Source organism: Convolutriloba macropyga, chromosome 1 (genome assembly GCF_964194025.1).
Source record: "Convolutriloba macropyga chromosome 1, txConMacr16.3, whole genome shotgun sequence".
Lineage (NCBI taxonomy): Eukaryota > Metazoa > Xenacoelomorpha > Acoela > Convolutidae > Convolutriloba > Convolutriloba macropyga.
In genome coordinates, this window is record NC_134468.1 from 65,323,759 (window position 1) to 65,341,165 (window position 17,407).

The 17,407-nt window shown below is 35.7% G+C and overlaps 1 protein-coding gene across 1 annotated transcript in view; it reads right to left on the reverse strand.

The window, feature by feature from the left end:
- The window catches only part of LOC142350648 (uncharacterized), a 626,363-nt gene extending 612,300 nt beyond the window's left edge, over positions 1 to 14,063 (reverse strand). Inside the window, exon 1 of the mRNA XM_075402562.1 lies at positions 14,041 to 14,063. The gene's annotated coding sequence lies outside the window, so the exon portion shown is untranslated. The remainder of the gene's footprint in view (positions 1 to 14,040) is intronic.
- Between the last annotated feature and the right edge of the window lie 3,344 nt (positions 14,064 to 17,407).

The following is a 17,407-nucleotide window of genomic DNA, read 5'->3' on the forward strand; positions in this document are numbered from 1 at the left end:
TCCGAAATGCTATTCGATTAAACACGCAATTTCAACCACAAAAAGCTCAGTTCTTGGTAAAAATAGAGCTTACAAAACCAGCCAATGGATGAAGAATCTCCGAAAATTTCGGTTGATCATGTAACAAAATTCAAAATCTTTGCGAATTTAAAATTTCAACGGGTACGTTTTCCTGCGAATTCAAAATTTCAACGGGTACGTTTTCCTGGATTAACTAACGAATGTTTTTCGGAAATGACCGAACAAATAAATGATGCTAGCATTGAATAACTTTTTGTCGCATGGCTGTGGTTGAATTAACCAAATCAAAAATGTTGAATTCTGGCTTGCAAAAACCAAACCCATCCAATCATCCTCTAAAAAAACCCTCCTATCAAGTTTTCGAGACCATCACGACGAGGATTTTTTCGTCACTGAGACAATACGGACCTCATCACAATACAGAATCACTAACAATTGGGTATAACAATTCGCTCAGGAAACAATTACGATGGATTCAAAAAACTTAGTATATTCGCAAATATTCAGGCAAACAAACAAACAAACATTTGCAGTAGTTTTGACTTCTGATGTCTGTTTGTGTTTAGTCATTGTTTAACAATCAAGCTTCTACTTTATTCATTTTTCGTGAGGTTGGGTATGGGATGCAAATTTAAAACTGTGTGCTTACTTTTTGTGTGGTCAGGTATGTATTTATGTGTTCATTATCAAAAACAAAGAATGCGAAATTTTTTCCTTGAAAGTTTTCAAGATTTTACTTCTTCGTTCTTTTGCTCGTTTTTGTGCATATGTTTTTTCATATAATCTGGAATTTGACAGTTCATATGAACAAAATTTGCATAAAGGTTGACTTTTTTCGTTGTGATCAATTAGCTTTATAATCAATTATGTGATGTGTTGCAGTGCCGTGCGTTTTGGTGCGTGTAGTAGCGGAAGTGTGTGTGGAAGTTTGTGTGCGTGTGTATGCTAGAGTTCGGAGGTTGTGTTTTGGTGTGGTTGGTGTGGGTGCGTGGCGTGTGTGTGTGGTTGGGTGTTTGTGTTTGTGTGTGTGTGTGGTTGTGTGTGTGCTCGTGTGTGTGTGTGGTGATTGCAATTGGCTCATGTTTAGCGGAATGTTTGGGGTATGGCGGTGAGACGCATAATGGTGTTTATCACACCAAACGTGTTTTACAGCTTCTCATATTGATTAAAAGTAGAATTGCGCTGAAAATTTTTGGACACCATTTTCCTAAAAATTTTACAAGTTGTCTCCCTCTATGGAACCAAAATTGCAATTTTTGAAAAAAGTGTTTCCGACAACTTTTTTGATCACAAAACATGATTCACATTGACTAAAGCCAAAAGATCGACAAAAAGCTTTTAGTCCCCATTTTTCAAAAAATTACAAGTTTTTGTCCACCCTTATATGAGGGACAAAAAAATTTCAAAAATTGCATTTCGGTGAAAAAAACATTGGGACAATTTTGGATGAATCATTGCTTCCTTTTAGGTTATGAACCTATTCCGCATGTAATAAAATCGCGTTGCAAAGTGTCCGTCCCCCCTCGTTCCTCTAGTCAGCCGCGAAAAAAGCGAAAATGTCATTCACTAAACGCCGCGCATTTTCAAAAAAACTTCTCTCGCTCAGAAAAGCGAAAATGTCATTCACTAAACGCCGCGCATTATCAAAAAAACTTCTCTCGCTCAGAAAAAATTAGTCCACACTGCAATTTTACTCGCTTTCGCTTTTAGGTCAAAACATCTTCTGAACGAATGGTACTTCCGGCAAAAAACATTAAGAAAACCAATACTCCTCTTCGAGTCGTAAAAAACCTTAAGAAAACCAATACTCCTCTTCGAGTCGTAAAACCAAAATCAAATTCAAATGGGCGCATGTGAATAACAAACGAATAGCGGGAAAGCAATTTTTTCTCAAATACCGTTTTTTTACTACTTTAAAACTGATGGCAAAATTTCACGCTGCGAAACCGTTTGTTTTTGTGCTTCGCTTCATTCTTCGGTGTGACCAAAATCATCACTTCAATTTGACTACAAAAATAATGTGTGATTTTTGAAGAATATCTTAGACATCTTAAAAAAGACATAACCAGACGAACTCCAAAAAGGACTCGAAGAAAAGAAAAACGTTAACCCCTGAGAACACTAGTGTCTACCTGTGTGAGAGCCAAGCAGTGGGATTAAGTTATCACCAAAAGTTGATTGGTACAAACATAGCAAAAGGTTTGAATTTTAAGTTGTTTACCTGTTTTTGCATTTTCAGCTCCTTGACGTCCTTCTTTCTCTACCCTGTGTCCTGAAAGCTGTTAGAGCTTTTCCCCGCAATCTACAAGCGTTATTTACTCTAAAGCTTAGGCTAAAAAGGTTTCATTTTTATTGACATCATAAATTTTGCAGATCAACTTTTTCCATGGGAATTTGTTTCAGTTGTAGAATGAGAGCACGTCAAGATAAGGATGGTCTGGTTGGCAGAATGTCAGCGTTGTTGAAAAACAAGGATCCCGAGAGCAAACAAGCCGCTGTTTTTCGTAAATTGAGGTCAATGGCGAGGAAAGGAATGATAACCAATAAAACGGCTATTATGCGTAGAAAGATTGGAAAAACAGCTCAGCTAAATTTGGCCAAAAAAACAGGAATGGTTACCAAGAGAACGACTAATATGCATAGAAATATTGGAAAAACAGCAAGGCTAAATTTGACCAGAAAAACAGGGAAGGTTACCAAAAAATCTAACATGCATAGAAATATTGGAAAAACAGCAAAGCTAAATTTGATCAGAAAAACGGGGAAGTTTGAGAAACAGGAATCAAAACTCAAGCAAACAACAGGTGGTGTGAAGAAGGAAAAGAAAGGCAAAGTATCTAGGAAAAATGTTAAGGGACTGAAGTCAAAAGCTGTCAAGAAAAAAAAGATTGGAAAAAATAAGAAAGGAAAGATGTTGACCAAAAGAACGAAAAAAAGCAAGCTGATAGAAAGGAGAGTGAAGCAAGCTGCAATGAAAATACATGGAAAGGAGAAATACGAGAAAACTGCATGTGTCTCTCCGACCCAGAATGGTTCCAATATGGTGTTCAATGGTGTTGTTCAAAGTTCGTCTGCAAATGGTGCCTTTGTGTTGTCAACCACTGGGTTGTCAATTTTCGCGCCTTATGAAATCCAAACTGTTCCCGCTGATATGCTAAAAGTTCATCAGAAAGTAATAGGAACAATAGTTTGTTCAGACTTCTCTCTTGGACGGTTCATTGCCACAGTTGAGCCTGAACTTTCTGAAAATGAATCTTTTCGTTGTAAATTGAAGTCAGAGTTTAATATTGAATTCCCATCATGCGATTCTGAAGTTTCTGAGAACTTCAGCTTGGGATCTGTTCACAAATTTACTGTATCTGAAATCGGAGATGATGGATCATTGGAAGCTCGTGATTGCTCCGCTGCCAGCAAAAATATTGGAACAGTTCCTGCTTTTTTATCCTCCAGAGTATGCGATAGCTGGAAACACGAGCTAGGGGAAACCTTTGAAGCAGTAGTTGTTGGTTACAAGGACGATTTTAAAAATTTGGTTTTGGCTCCAGCAATTATGGAAAACGGTTTCACTTTTACAGACAAAGGAGTTCACGAGGTAACCGTAGTTTGTTCAAATTGGGGTATTTCTATTGGTTTATGTCTTTTCTCAAATAAGCTGATTTGTTTTAAACCTATGGACTGCTCTGTCAATGAAGAATCAAAAATCAACAAAAAAGTTTTTGTTAGGCTGCGCCTTCCATCAAATAATTCGAACTTTTGCTTGGCCGATGAAATTACAGAAACCGATTACTTAAAAATGTCTAAAAGTTCGGAAGTCAGTCTGCGCTGTAAGATATCAGAATTAGTTCAGAAGCTTACTGATGATTTTCCAGTGGGGACTGTTGTGAAAGGGAAAATAGTCGGTTTTGAAGCTGCGTTTGTCTGCGTGAGTTTGTCAGCTGGTACAGTTACAGGAAAAATCTTTATGGAACAGTTTAAAGAAATGAGAGGTAATCATTTTCAATCATCTCAAGGTTGCGATGGATCTTTTGACAAAAAAGAGAGAGAGAAGTTGTTGGGCAAGTTTGTAGCAGCTGTTGTATGTGGCTATCTGACATCCCCAGATGGCAGCGATTGTTCACTCTTGTTAATAACTCCCTCGTCAACTGATCAAGTTCCTGAGACTTTCAAATACTTTGAGCCCATGAGATTTGACACTAACATTGTTTGTGTGAAAGACCTGATGTTTCTTCAGAACGTTGATACTCTGACGTCATACATTGAAAAAGTTGAAACTGATTCCATAACTGTAAGAGTCTTTCCCTTCCTTTGTGTTAGAATTCCCAATATTTATATCGGAAGCAACTGGAAGAAGGAGTCAGACTCAAGCGTGGCACCTGAAAATATCGGAGCACCGATGATAATTAAATGTAATCTTGTTGGAACAAAAGAAAACAGGCGTTGCTTGGCAGTTGACGCCGACCTGTATGTTTGGAAATATAGAAAAGGTCACCAAATTTGCCTGCACAAGTTTGAAGGTGAAGTGTTCTATGGCCTCAACAAGATCTCGGTTAAATTTCTAAATAAAGCTGAGAAAAAACAATTTTCAATGAAACCAGACGGGTTCCAATTTGTTGCTACCGTAGTCAGCATTGTGAAGCGGGTTCCTCGTATTATTTTTTGTCAGAGTCCCAAAACGGACTGTGTGCGCAGGCTACCTCGGGAACTGCTCACGGATTTTAGGAAAACGGAATTGAAGTCGCACCTAGAAAAGGCAAAGCCAGAAGTGCACAACGACAATGAGAGTCTTTCGGATAAAACAAAGGAAAATGACAAATGGGGGCTCAATATGCCCTCTAACAATTTGAAAGGGCGCTCAAAAGCCGAAAGATCACAAATAAGAACAATTTCTGAAAGTCGTGCGAAAGTGGAAGTGATGAAAGACAAGTTGACATTAATACTGGGTGATCAACCCAAAAACTCTGAGCGTAAAGCGGAGGAAGTTGTCAATGCCGATCCAAGTTGTTTAGAAACCAGAGAAGTGAGTCAAGCAGAAGAAGCTTTGCAGGGAGAAGAGGCCAAGAAGAAAATTGATAGCAGCACTGAATTTCAAGCTCACCACACTGATAAAGATAATCTAAAACGAAGAAAAACCCCTTTAAAATCGGTTGACAAAAAAGTCATTGAAGACATAATAAATGACAATCAAAAAGAACAGAGCGAGATAACTGATGGAAAGATTGACGCTAGTTGGAGCGATGATGACACCGACTATTGTAATGTGGTGTCCAAGAAGCCTAAAAATTCGGAAAACGCTAATTTAGCCGTTTCACTGGAGAATTATGAAAACCATCTTCAATCTCTGAACAATAGTCCGCAGAAGCATCGTTTCGAAGAATCTGTACAGCCGGGAGTCGATCAATCAGTTGTTGAGAAACTTCAACTTGCTGTTAAGGCTGATGCGAGAAGTTGCAAACATTGGTTGAGCTACATTGAGTATTACATACAATTATCTGACATTGCAAATGTTCGCGAAATATGCCGCAAAGCGGTTGACTCCATTGACGATTTGAAGTACGACGATAAGCTCCAAGTTTGGACGCGTTTGCTGGATTCTGAAGTGAAGCTTGGTACAGCTGAAAGCGTGCAAGAAACATTTGACTTAGCAATACAGCGCAACAACCCACTACAAACACATTTCGTCATGGCGGACATTTGGCAGGACCACTCTAACTTCTCGAAAGCTGTGGAAACTTACAAGCTGGCTATTAAAAAGTTCAAAAGTAAAAAAGAAGCATGGCTGAAATATTTGGAGTTCTTGTTCAAAAATCGCAAGTTTTCAGACGCAGCAGAACTGGTCTCGGCTAGTTTTGCGTCACTTACGAAACAAGAACATGTTGAAATCATTTTGAAGAAGTCACAGTTCGAGTTTAAATATGGCGAAGTTGAGCGCGGGAAAACTAATATTGAGCATCTTTTGAGCACATATCCAAAGAGAATCGATATATGGTCCGAGTACATGCAGTGTCTCATTTCAGCAGTGGAATATGAGGAAGTGCGTTCTGTGTTTTCAAGAGTTCTGACGTTAGATTTGAGACCTTTCAAACTGAAACCTCTTTTCAAGTTGTATTTACACTTTGAAAAGACATATGGAACTAGTGAATTATTTCAAAAGTGGTCAGGGGAGTTTGACAAACGGTTCAACAGTGTCGAAGCCAATAGTTGATTTTTCCAGTATTTCTCGATTGAATTGTTGCCTCTTTGTTTGAAAGTGCACGTTGTATAAAGTAACTTTCGTGATATGTTTTTGAGCCTTGATTGAAGAGCTTTCGAGAGAAGTCAACTGTTCCATTGTTGTTTAACGCCTCCAAGTTTATTGGGGCTCTGGAACTTTATACCAGCCCAACGTTTTTTAAAGTCAATTTTGGCCGATCGTATTTTTTTTTGCAGAGATACAAAGGGGGCATCGTTTGAAAGTTCCTGAAAAAAGTTAATCAATTGGTAAAGACTCTTTGAATTTTTTCATTTCTTGCAGAAAATTTGAGGCTTAAAGCTTCCCAATGAGTTCGCGATTCGGAAATTTTTAAACTTCGTATATTAAGTTTGTATGATTATGCGAAATTATTTATATTCATTATATTTTTTATCGCGAAGTGGATATCTTGAAGATGCTGATGAAAAACTGCAGAGAAATGAAACAAGTCGGCGCGTACGAAACTATGCATGGCACAGAAAGTTCCAACATATGTCTAAATTTTGTCAATTTTTTTCTGTTCTGGGAAGAAAAAACTATTTTTGACCATCAATATTGAAAAGCTCTAGTCTGAGTTATTTTTGGAGCAGGCTTCATTTGAACTTTCTTTAAAATTAAAACCGAAAAAAGTCACATCCCTGACTATGATATAATATTAACAGATATTAAACCACATACACTGTCAATGTTCCGCAATATAAAGCTGCTCCTCAGAATATAGATATTGAAAAAGAGCAAATAGTCGCAAAGAAAATTTATCCTAAATTAACACACACAGTTATTTGCAAAAAACGAAGCCAACAGTTTATCCGCCAGAAGCAGCAAGCAATTGACTGTGTTCTCATCTATTTTTTTCCTCATTGAAAATTTAATCAACAACCGAAATCTTTACCAACTAGGCAGACTAAGATGCAATTATCCAAGATTTTTTTGTTTCAATAAATAGTACCGAATATCAAGAAATCATCAAAAATTAGCAATAACGACAAATTTTGACTTTTGTTAATATCTCTGAAGTTATCTTCAACTCATTTTGTCTTTATTGGGACATTTTCCAATTTTGAATGAACATAACTAAAACAAAAAAAGTCTTCCATTAACGTGATAGATGGAAGAAAAAATACGAATTTTTTAAAACAATCTTTTTACGATTTTTCTAAATGTTACATTTTCACAATTTTTCAAAATAATAGGGTATTTTCAAGTTTCGTACTGGAATACTGGATGTCTTTTGTATTTTAACTAGCTCACGAAGGTGGATTATGTATTTTTGTGATTCAGTCAAACCTGAACCAACTGTACAAAGTATGTTTTCAACTCAACCAAGCAATAGTTGGGAGACGGGTGCAGTGTTGACAATATTCTTTTTTCTTAGTTGCTTCTGTTCTGGCCACGAATTCTGTACATGCAATCGTTTCGGCCAAACAACGTCCTATAGAAGATTTAATTGACTTGAGGAATTGCTTTTTGCAAGTTTTTTTTTGCAATTTGGAAAGAAACTTTTTAGCTTAAAAAAAGTTGTTTTCGTTTGAAAAAATAAGCACTCCAATAGAATATCTAATGAATCAGACTCATAGCGAGAATGAGGCCAAAAGGACATCGCAGGCACCAACGTCAATTTTAATCTGAGGTTAGGATGTTGAAAAGCAAACCATTTTTTCGTTGTTTCCTCTTTTGGTTGTCTCTACCTGTTTTGTTTCTTAAATGTCCCTTAATGAACCAATTTCAGAAACCAGTTTTCAAAGAAACAGTTGTTTTGTGGGTTACAAAGGGATTATAAAGCATAGCATAATTCATAGCATAAATTTGCAAAAAAAAAGAAGAAACTACGCTTTTCTAATTTTCCAAAACTTTTTTGATTTGCTTTTTTAATTTTTTAAGGCAAAAAATTTTTGTGGTGTCTTTGTTTTTGCGCTTTTCCTGTTGACTAAAGTTGTTGCTCTTTTAGAGAATACGGCGAGCTTCAACTCCGAATTCACTTGAAGCATCAAGAACATTCAACAGAATATAGAATTTAAAAAATAACAGTTTTTTCCTTTCTCATTACATTATATTCTGTAATTGTCGTCTCAAATTTCCCATATTTGGCCAATTCTGTAAAGTTTTTTTCAAAACAAGCTGTAAATGATATATTGGGGTTTGTTCAAGGTTGCAGCGTTGGTGCTCAGACTTTCTCTCAGCAAACTTTTCGTCTCTTCTTAATTTAAGAAGATGTAATCATGTTCCCGCAATTGAATCAATTAGTTCATCATATAGTTCATAATTTCAACACTGTTTTTTTCTTTGGAAGAACCATGTTGCAGATATTAAGTATCACAACATTTCATTTGGATATGGCTTCGATGGCTAGCAAAAGTTTTTGAAAAATCCTCAAAATTTTTTTTTTAAAAAAGGAAGTAAATGCTTTTATTTTTCTCTTTTACATAAAAGTTCATTTTCTGGATTCCGATATATCATTCTTCTTCTTTTCCCATATATTCGAAAATCAATAGAACAACACAAACTTAAAGCCTAAAATTTGCAGTACGACGAGAATGAAGAGCTTGCAATAAAGTTTTCAAAATCTTTGTTTTTTTGTCTTTTGGATAATTTTGTTTTTAGGAAGTTATCTGTTTTTTTTATCGATCAAATTGATATGATAGATTACAATTTCATTTATTAATAGCCACAAAGTGACTGGGTTTTTTATTTCGCCGTCGTTTTTTGTGACAACCTTATGACGTCACAATCACTTTAAACCTGCTTTATGTTCATTCGTTCATGCAGTTTCAACTGAATTACGTTCGCGACGTCAATTTTCACCTTTCTGGTCACACGTGACTTACCTCATTCTCAAAAATGACTTCCCTTGAAGTTGACCTTTTTTTTCAATTCAAAGAGATAAGGTCAAGAGAGTGCGTGTCACTCTAATTGAAGGTTATTTGAGAGCGGCTAATTGCAGCAGCAAGAAGTTAGGTGGTAATAAAAATATAACATCTCAGCATTTTTAAAATAATTTTTGTTCTGGTTCTGTTCCTTTAGTATCGTTTTCAGACTGCAGATCTACAAAGCTATTGCGGCTATTGTCTGGCAATCTGCCATCTTTAGTTTTTTGTTCTAATTTACTGTCATTTTTTCTAGCAATTTTTATCAGTTTAACATCCTCCTCAATCTTACCCCTACCGTCACCTCCCGCTCAAAAAACTTTTCCTTTCCTGTTTTTCTTTCAGTTTTATAAACAGCTCCCTATTTTAAGCCTGCAATTAAGTTTTCGTGTTTATATAAAAATCAAAACTAGCCTCAAAATGATTTTTTTTTGCTACGATGCGTACACAAAAAGTGAAATTTGACTGAAGAAAAAGCGAAAAGCCAGCCTGGCATATATATTCCCCCATTATGGAAAATTGTTGGAACAATAATCATAGTAGCAGTCTATTGCATACCTATTTCATGCAAAAGAAGTAGTGGTTTAGGCTTCAGTGTCGTGGCACTAGGGTTGACATCCCTTTATTGCTTGCCTAATTTGACCTTCTGTACTGGATTGCCGTTGTTGCAGTTGCACAAAAAGGTCCACGTACAAGAATTGGCTTCAGAGTAATGTCTAGAGAAATGATTCCAATATAATTCAGTTAATCGTTTTTTGCTTAAGCTTTGAATAGCTATATTTGTGGTTTTGCAGATAATATTTAAAAGTTGACTAAAACGCCTCCAGAAATTTGTATCTGCTTTTTTCGTTCTTGTTTGATTTATGTTTAATAGCTCAAATTTTCTGGTATCTGATTGATTATCACAGTTTTGGTTTCTAGTGATCGGAATATTGATATTGTAATTTCCTGAGAGAAAAGCAATTAAGAGAAGTAGATCGTGTAGTTCTATATATAAGGAGATAGGAAGTAAATTGAGCTTTCCAAGCCTCTTCTTGTAATTCAATTCCCAGTTGTTTAGGATCCAACTGATGGCTTTCTTTTGAACGCTCAATCTCTTTCGTCTCCGTTTTGTTAGCAAACCAGGCTTGAGTTGCATATGTAACAAGTGGTACGACATATCCTGCGTACGCATTGAGTTTCGCGCTTAGTTTTGTGGACGTTGAAGTGTTTCTCTTTAAGAAATAGAACGCTTTCAGTGCCTTTCAGCACCTTTTTTCGACATTAGGTTTCCAGTTCAGCTTTGTCGCCAATGTAATGCCTAGATCTTTTTGATCGTTCTGGTAAAGTTTTGTTGTTTAAACTTAACTTGGGTTGCTCTTGACTTTTGATTGGTAAGATATAACACTTATTTTCATTTAATGTCATTTTATTGTTTAAACACCATTCTTCTATTTGTTTTATCGGATTGCATGTTTTCACTATTCGTTGCAACAAGCTTGAAATCGTCTGCATAACCAAAGGCTTCACACTTAGTTACTTGTAGAGGAAGATTTTTAACAAAAATGGTGAATAGAAGTGGACCTAGTAGTGATCCTTGTGGAACACCACTTGTTACTTGCACTGTTTCAGAGTTAAAATCCTTAAGCTTTACTTACGGTTTTCTTTTACTTAAGTAGCTGGCAATAATTTTCAAGAAGTTACCGCCAATGCCTAGCATTTCAATTTTCGGTAGCAAGATGTCATGTGGAACGCTATCGAAGGTTTTTTTGAAGTCCAGATACAGAACCAAAAGTTCTTCATTACCATCAAATTTGTTGTAGAGATGATTTAAGAACAGCAACATCTGTGTTACCAGCGACCTGTGTCTTCGAAAACCATGTTGTGCATTGTGTAGTGTCGTTTTTACCATGTCATACAGTTCGTTAAATATAACTTTTTATGTATAACTTTTTAAATAAAACCTTTGATGTGCTCCAGAGAAGGCTTATAGGTCTGTATTGCTTCACGTCTGCTCTGTCTTCGTCTTTAAAGACGGGAATAACTTCACTTATTTTCCAAAACGATGGAAAATAACTTTTTCATAGCGCAGCCTTAAACACTAACAGAAAGGATTTCGAGAGGGCAGGCAGGTTTTCGAGCACAAGATTACCTATGATGCCCGGGCCGCATGCTTTACTAGTTTCAAGTTTTGACAGGATTTCTAAACTTTTTGTTTCACTTACGTTCACATGCTTATGTCTTTTTCGCGAAGGTTCGAATTTGATCAACTTGATTACTTTTTAGGAAAGCACTCGCAAAAAATACGCAGAAAACTTACTTTTCTGTGCATCGTCTTTCGACTTTTCATCTTCGTATTTCATTGTCTCGGGAAACCTACTACTTTTTTGGATAGATCGCAAATATTTTTGTAGATCTGAAAATTTTCGCCCTCGAAAAATTTTTTCAAACTCAGCTTGGTCTTCGACTAAGTTTTTTTGTAGTTGATTTTCTTTCCCCTTAAGTTTTAGAAGTTTCGCCAGACTTGACTTTTTCGAAATTTTTCTCTTTAATGTAGCGATAGATTTGATTAAGTGTGTTGTTTCATTTTTAACTCAGGGCGGAAGACTTGCCCTGTGTTTAGTTGTTCTTGGAACGTTTTTTTGCCAAAATATTTTCCAGCCATTTGTACCATTGCTTTACAAGTGCGTCTACGTTACTGTAGCAGTGACGGTTAAAAGGATTTTCAGCTATGATTGCGTTTAGCTTGTTCCAGCAGGTTTTATTGAAGGCATATTTTTGTCTTTTACATCTAAGAGTGTTTTCATGTGTTAGTTGTAGAATTATTTTACAAGCTTTATGATCTGAGCTGAATGATCTGCTAAATTCATTTACTTCTGAACGGTTAATTACGTTGCTGGGATTATTAATGAGGAAAATATCAAGTTGACTTTTTTCTTTTTGCTTCAGGGTTTCCTTGAAATGATGTTTACCCAGGCTCTCGTGTACGGTGTCTTCATACTCATCGTTAGATATTAGAGTTTCCCAGATTGTGTTGTCAAAATTAATGTCCCCTGTGATAATTATGTAGTCGCAGTTTTCCGTTTTAGTTTATTGATTCAATTCATTTGTTAAAGAGATCAATGATTCTGAAGACCATATGTATGGACTCTTTTTTGGAGGGTTGTATAAGCAGCAAATCAGCATTGAGACATCTTTTGGCTTAACATTGATAACAACGTATTCATTTTCAGAATTCAAAGTAACCCTCTCATGAGGTATGTTACGTACGGCAATGAGGTCTCCACCGTGTTTAGTTTTGCGCGGTTCGCTTTTTCTGTCTCTCCTATGATTTGTATAGTCTTCAAGGAAAAGGGCTTCGTCCGTGACATCACTAGTGAGCCAGGTTTCTGTTAAGCAAATATTGTTGAGACCGTTTTCAATTGACACACAGTTTGCAAACTTACTTCGCCGTTTTAGATCAATTAGGCTTCGTACATTATAGGTTAAGATTTTCAATTCTGAGTGTAAGTCATTCGTTTGAATTTGTGACATTTCCATTTATTTGGACATTTGTCCATTTTCTCTTGTCTTCTATCTGGAGTACGAGATTTCGAATTCTATTTTTTTAGGATTTGTTCCTTTTTTGATCATTTCTCTCCTTGTTTGAAGAATCTCGTTTTGGATAGCTTGTTAACTTGGGTTGAGTTCTTTACTTATAAAAACTGGTTTGCTGTAATGTTTCATTTTTGCAAGCGAGAGTAGAATAAGCCTTTTTGCATAGTCACTGTCTATTTTAACGACCAATGTTCGACTTTTTACTTCCTGATATTTGCCTAATCTCTTTAGATCTGTGACGTTGCATGTGACTCTGAGATGTTTTGCGATAGCTTTCACCTCTTTTAAATCGTGTTCGCATCTGTCTCTACTATTAGTGGAGTTTAGTTCAGGGATGCCTCTGAATCTGATATTGTCATAGTATTCCTTTTTCAGAATTTTTCTTTGTGTTTGAAGAGCATCTACAGGTTTTGGTTCTGCTGGCGAGGGTTGTACACTTTTAATTTCAATAGCACTTTTAATCTCTTTAAGCTGGTTCCCAGTTAATTTTGCCTTCCCTCTTATTTCTACAACTTCCTGTTTTAGATCTCTCATGGTTTTGTCAGTCCTCGAGCTAACAAATACATCAAGTATCTTGTCCTTCTTTTTTAGCTCTAGGCACTTTTGGCGTATTAAGAGAACATTTTGCATAATACTACTGATGCCAATAATAGCGTCTTGGGACATGCCAGTACACTTTTTTGTAAGGTGCATGCATTCATCACATGCTACGCAATGGAAAATGGCCGACTTTGCTTCAATATTTGTTGAGCAAGTTTTACAGCGTTTGTTAGTTAGTTTTTGATCGCCACTCATGATTTTGCTTTTTTTTTTAAATTTTTTTTGATTTAACTTAGACAAGAGATTGTTGTGATAGAAGATTAGATCGTTTTAAATTTTCAGTGTTTCAAGACCGTGGATCCTGACGTAAGGAACCTATGGTCAATATTTAAGACTGGAATTACTCACTAGAACTTAGAAAATTGTACCACAGACACAGCCGCTTTGCCTCGTGCACTCGTATACGTTCGTGTCTACAGTTCGTTCTGCTGAGTAATTTTTATACAGGACTTTTTTTCGTAGGATAAGTGTAATTTGGCTGATACCAAAATCGTTTAAAAAGTCCGTTCCGACAGTCCCCGATAACCCCACAAGGATTCAAGCGACCGTCTTTGTAAGGCTCTGTTCACTGCGTGGTCTATGGTTAACTCGTGGTCCTCCAAAGTCTCTTTAAGACGTTCAAGCTCCGATTCCGGGGGGATGCGTGGTGGTATGCCGATTATAAATACTCTACTTGCAACGTCGAATTGGCTATCTGCTAGGCAGCTGAATTCCACGGCAACTTCTTCGATATATAGTAGGACATTTAATCTATTTAATAAGTTTATCACAACAATTTTTGTAAGTGCAAAAATAGCAAAACATCAATAGTTATATTTTCTCAAATGTTACTTCGAACAGCATATTTATCAATTTAATTGTTTTTGTTCCACTGAAATCGCATCGAAATCTCGTTTCCTTGAAACCGATACGAGTTCGGCGAAAGAATTTCTAGTTTTAGTTCAGCTGAAACAAAAATTACCGTCAACAGTCAAAAGAGTACTACTTTAAAATAGACTTTGGTGAAGAAGGCTCCAAGAAAGTAAAGGATTGATATAACCCTTAACAAAAGAGTTTGTTGAAGAGAAATGGTAATTTTAGATTTTTTGTGAATTTGGTAAACTGATTCATGCAATTCAATTTCCTATTACATTTAATAATCAGAAAGTTTAAATACATAGCTGAAGTTAACCTGCTGGTTTCTAATGTTCTAATGTCGAACAACTAAACAATGGTTGGTTCAACTGTCTGGGGACAAATGTATGCGAACACCTTGTTCGAATTTGAAAGAAAATACTTCAAAAAATTACTTAGTGTTCATATTTAATAACTAATTGTTCGCTATCGAGCTTCTGAAAGACGAAGGGATTGGATGTTGATGACAACGGCAGAGATTGTTTGGTATGGTTTTTTGATATCGCATATCAGCATCAAAATCGTTAAATTGAAATCAAATCAAAAGTTTCGACAAAAAATCCTCAGAATTGTATTCTGATTTGTATATAACATTAGAGGTAACCATAAATAAGAATGCCACAGAAACCTGAGGTGTTATTAATTTGTTTTTGCTCCAAAATCTGGTCAACCCAAATTGAGACCATTGCTCTCCATGTATGATTTAAGAATTCAGAACATACCATCCTGCATCATTTGCAAATTAGCGATCCAAACAATATAAATCTTCTGGCTGGTGGCTGAAAATCAATTGGAAGCCTTGTTTTTGGAATTCTGTTCCTTTTAAAATTGTTATAGTGAAAATACCTGGAATTTTGTACATTCTTTATGCGTGTTTGGTGACATTCAGGCTGATCTTTTGCATATGTTTTGCTATCAATCACACTGTGCACCTTGATATCAAGGCTCCGAAACGGTTGTCCAAAATGTATTTGAGTGTTACGTTTGATACAAAATTTAGAATTACGAATGAAGTTTTTAACATGCATTTGTAAAGATGGTTTTTGAACATTTTCGCCTTAATCATAATCGCCTTAATTTTTCTTAATTGTCTTGTATTTTTTGCTGATTGGAAGCAGTTATCAGGATCCAGTGAAATACTCATATTTCGCATTGGCATTGATTCATGATTTATCTTAAATTAGGAAAAAAGCAATCACAAAATTTCGGTTATCAGCTGTTTTCGACAGGAAAATAAGAGCTGCTTTTTAGTTGAAGGTCTTATATTAGTTTCTTTTAAATTAACAGAAGATTGTTAACTGTTCAGAATATAAAAGTTGATTTTTTCGGGAGGGACGAACGATTGGCAATAAAGGCCAATTTTAGATAGGTAATCAAACAAATTTTTCTCGAAAATAAGCCACTTCAATCATTCTGGACTTGTAAGTTAGTGTAAAGTTATTGTAGAGTTATTAAATATTTTGGTTGCCGCGTTTGAATTATTCCGATCGAACCATAGTGCCAGCATTTTCTTAAAAGTTTTAAACTATCATCGTGAACCGTTTTGTTGTGTCTTGTTATGTACAATACGAACGTTAAATTAAGGGCGTTTCGTTATCAAGATTGTAAAAGTTTGAAAATTTTAGATTGTTGTGTTTTTGGAAAAAGACATTGCTGGAGTGCTCTGTAGGTACAATTAGAATTGCTGTGATCTATGAATGGCCCCGCTTGATGAAAATTGAAATGAAATGCAAACTTGTGCGAGTATTATGTAAAACTTTTGATTTATATTAGAAATTTTAGAAGTTCGATTACGAGTGTCTACCGGTACGAAAAACTGGTTGCAAAGAATTTGACTGGTACTTCACGCCGTCTTTTGGCGACCAATTTAGAAAGCGCTTAATCTTCGTGTTTAATTAAACACACGGCAATTAAATAGCTTAATATGGAAAATAAATCCAAAATATGTGATAAGTAGTTACGTTCGGAGGTAAGGGCATTTTACTAAATTTTAATTATTTTTGAAGTGAAGAGATGCCGAACTGAAGCGAATCGCACCAAAAAATAAGACCAAAACACTTTTATCAACATTGATTAGTAAAATTAGGGATTATACTGGAATTAAGTAAAATATAATTATGGCAGTTTTGCGGAATGCGCTTCCGCAGAAAGTATTTTGTGACTTAGAGGAGATTCCATTTTTTTACTTCTAGTGACTGAAAGTTCAATATAGGGCACCGCCTTTTCATCCAAAGAGTTTGTTAGTACATTTCACGGGTACAATGTATGAAGATAGGTAATGTGAATTATGATTACAAAATTGAGTAAATTCACTCGCAAAATTTGATACCGGAACAATTAAATTTTCAAATTTCTCTTATGACTCCTGTACTGATAAATGATTTTTCGAGACCAAAAAAACTGCTTTCATGCGATACTTTTTGTGGAAAAGGAAAAAAATCAATCAAGTTCTTCATCCCCAATTTGGGGAGCAATATGAACCTTAAGTCAAAGCATGGCTTTTGGGAGCTACCGCACATTGAACTCAAAATTTCCAATAGCGCACATCAACCTTGGAATTTTTAATATAAGTGATAGCTCATGATGGTATTGATCTATAGGCTTGTTTTATTAACTGCATTGAATTTTGCTGCAATTTCATCCAGCTTTAGAAGCACAAAACAGAAGTTTTGTTCATTTGTTGTGATATTCAATTTAAGCAACCTTCGTTGTTTTTTGAAATGTACAAGTGTCAATTTGTTGAAGGTAAAGTTGGCAGCTTTGCTTGCTCGTTTGATGACTTCAGCGAAATTTACCTTAGAATAATAGTAAAATGTTCAAATGTAATTTCTCAAAAGCTATGTATGTACTATATGGCTGTGATTTTGATCAAAATTTGAGTCTATCTGATTTTATATTGATTTTCTTCAAAACCGGGATCGAGTCCGCAAATCTCTAAGTGTAGGAAATTTCAATGTAAACCAGCAGAACTCAAAATTGTGCTAACTAACAAGAAAATCACACTACTTTTATGTAATAAGTACAATTCGATGTATTTCGAATGCAAAATCGCAGGAGCTTATCTTATTAATATTATTAATTGCTCTCAAACGAAGTTCAGCGATTATATTATTTCTGTGGTCTTTTTATGCGATGTTAACCTGATTGATTTTTCGTCTAACGCATTTAACTTTTGGTCTACAAAAATAGGAGAAACAGGTAACGCTCGGAGGGCATTAAGTGC